The following is a 2,661-nucleotide window of genomic DNA, read 5'->3' as shown; positions in this document are numbered from 1 at the left end:
GGAGAGGGCTGGGAGGGGTGGCTGCAAGCCTCTCTGTAAGTCTATTCACACGGGGGGGGGGGGGGGGGGGGGGGGGGGGGGGAGAAGAGTTAAGGACACTGGTCCATGGCAAGAGGAGGATGGAGGAAAATTGGCTTATCTGAAAAGAGCCAAATGAGGGGCTGTGAGAGGGGTGGCTGCAAGGGCGGCTGTACTTGCAGCAAGTACGCTACGGCGGTACGGACAGCAGCACAACAGGGCATACGCTACACAGAAGTGCGTGCCGACTGAGGAGCACCCCGGGGGTTTATATAGCTGAGGGGTGAGGGTGCGGGCGCTGCGCAAAGCAGGGACGAAAGGACGGTGTACCTTCAAAGGCTCTGGACCAGTGGTCTGCATGGGTCTACGGGAAAGGTACGGTGCTGGCTGTCTGGGAAAGGAGTGGTACGCATGTACCTTATCCGGTCTGGGTGTCCGCCCAAGGGTACGCGTGGACCAAACAGTGGGCGGCCGTCCTTTGGTTCTTGGGCGGCCATTGTACGGGCGCCCTAGTAAGTGTGTACGGACCAAATTTTGGGGCGGGGTACCCAAATTTGGGGCGCCCGCCTCGATTTGCGTGCCGGACCGCCCCGGGGGGCGAAAATTTTTTTTGTCCGGGAGGTTCTCCTGGTCGCAGGGGTTCAGACCGTTCGTCAAACGGACGTGCGGTCGTGCATTTATTAAGGTTTAAAGGTCGCCGTTTTATAACTAAAATGATTGAAATTAGCGTATAGGCTTGATCCGGTGTCCGTTTTGGATGCTGTAAAATCCTATATTAGGGTAAAATCGCGCGCAGATTCCAAATTTGGGCTCAGAATTTGAAGATTCTAATTGGAAATGACTCAAATAATAAAATTATTGATATTTATACTATAAAAACTCATAATTACATGGACATTTCTTTATTAGTGAAGATGGGTACGTTACATGTAATCAATCCCCTTTTCAGAATAATAAAAGACCTTGTTTCTACCTGTTTTGACCTAGAGAGAGAAAATATTCTAGAGAGAGATAACTCAGTTTTTAGATATCTTTGGATGGAAAAATATCCTTTCTTATTAAACTAAATTTTCCTTGTTTCTACCTGTTTTGACCTAGAGAGAGAAAATATTCTAGAGAGAGATAACTCAATTTTTAGATATCTTTGGATGGAAAAATATCCTTTCTTATTAAACTAAATTTTCCTAAAACATAAGTTTAAAAAGAATTTCCTAAGGTCCATTAGAAATAAATTATAATTTGCTCAAAAGGCCTTAGCCTAAGGGTCCAGATTTTTTGAAAATTTTAGATTAAGGTTCTGAGGGACCAATAAGATTAATCCAAATTTAGGGAGGAGATAAATTGAAGAAATAAAGAAAAACCCCCCAAAAATGAGTAAATACTCACATAAGATGAAGAGTGGATTAAGGACCAAGGAAAATAGTTAAAAAATTGATTTTTGATACCTCAAATGGGGATTCCCCCTCATGAAGGAGGCACCTTTTTTTCATCATTGCTCTCCATTTTAAATCAATAAAATGAGATATTTCATTTCTCCTCTCTCCTAATTCAAGTCTAGTTCCAAAAAGTAAGCTGAATTGGCCCAAAAATGGTCAAAAATTGACCAAACTAATCTGGAAAATTCTAGAATCAATTTGCTTGGTTTGAGGCTCACTGTTTCCTATAAATAGAAGCCTCCCCCTTTGTAAAAGCTTAATAGTGTTTATGCACTATTACTCTACTCCTTCCTAAAGCCAAAAACATTGAATTCACTTGTTTTTGACTAATTCGTCTACAAAGAATTGGTGCCACTCTTGATCCAAACAAGAGTAGAACCCTTAATCCCTCAAGCCAAAGGAAAGCTCATAAAACTCCATGTAAGTTATTAATTCTACTTTTTTTAAATTCTAATCTATGGTTTTCTGAATTCTTTGTTTTTTAATATGAATATGGATGTTAAGCCTTGATAAAAAGGCTTCCCCCTTCTCTTCATTAAGAAATTTAGCCTTTCTTTATCCTAAAATGAGTAACAAATAAATTAAGTTAAACTTTTCCTATTGATTACTCTTTAGAAGTGAAACTTTTCCTATTGATTACTCTTTAGAAGTGAAAATTGATTAAATTAGAGTGCTTTATTTCATCTTAGGATAAATTTTAAAGTAATTTTAGAATATAAAAATTGAGAAATGGTCAGCCATACAAAGGAGTTTATGGCAAAATTTTCTTAAATTTTGTGGAAATAAGTTTTATCTTTATGTTATTCAAAAAGAATAATCCCCATCATTTTTGCATTCTAAAAGAAATTCTTTTTATTTTAAAAGTGTTATTCCTATGTTATGCATAAATAGATGTATAAAAGGATTTTCTTTTATTATAAAAGTGTTATTTTCATTAGATTCAATTTCTATGCATAGATACATGCGTATCGGATATTTTTTTAATAAAAATGTTATTTTCATTAGATTCAATTTCTATGTATAAAAAGATGCATATTGGATATTTTTTAATTATAAAAGTGTTATTTTTATCATATTTAATTTCTATGCATGAAAAGATGCATAAAAGATTTAATTTTTATTTCAAAAGTGTTATTCTCATTAAAATTGATTTATGCATAGAAAGATGCATAAAAGATTTATTTTTAATTCAAAAGTGTTATTCTCA

Source organism: Cibotium barometz, chromosome 12, assembly GCF_041138505.1.
Source record: "Cibotium barometz isolate CiBa-2024 chromosome 12, ASM4113850v1, whole genome shotgun sequence".
NCBI lineage: Eukaryota > Viridiplantae > Streptophyta > Polypodiopsida > Cyatheales > Cibotiaceae > Cibotium > Cibotium barometz.
The sequence above is the reverse complement of the archived record's forward strand: the minus strand, read 5'-3'. Positions refer to the sequence as shown.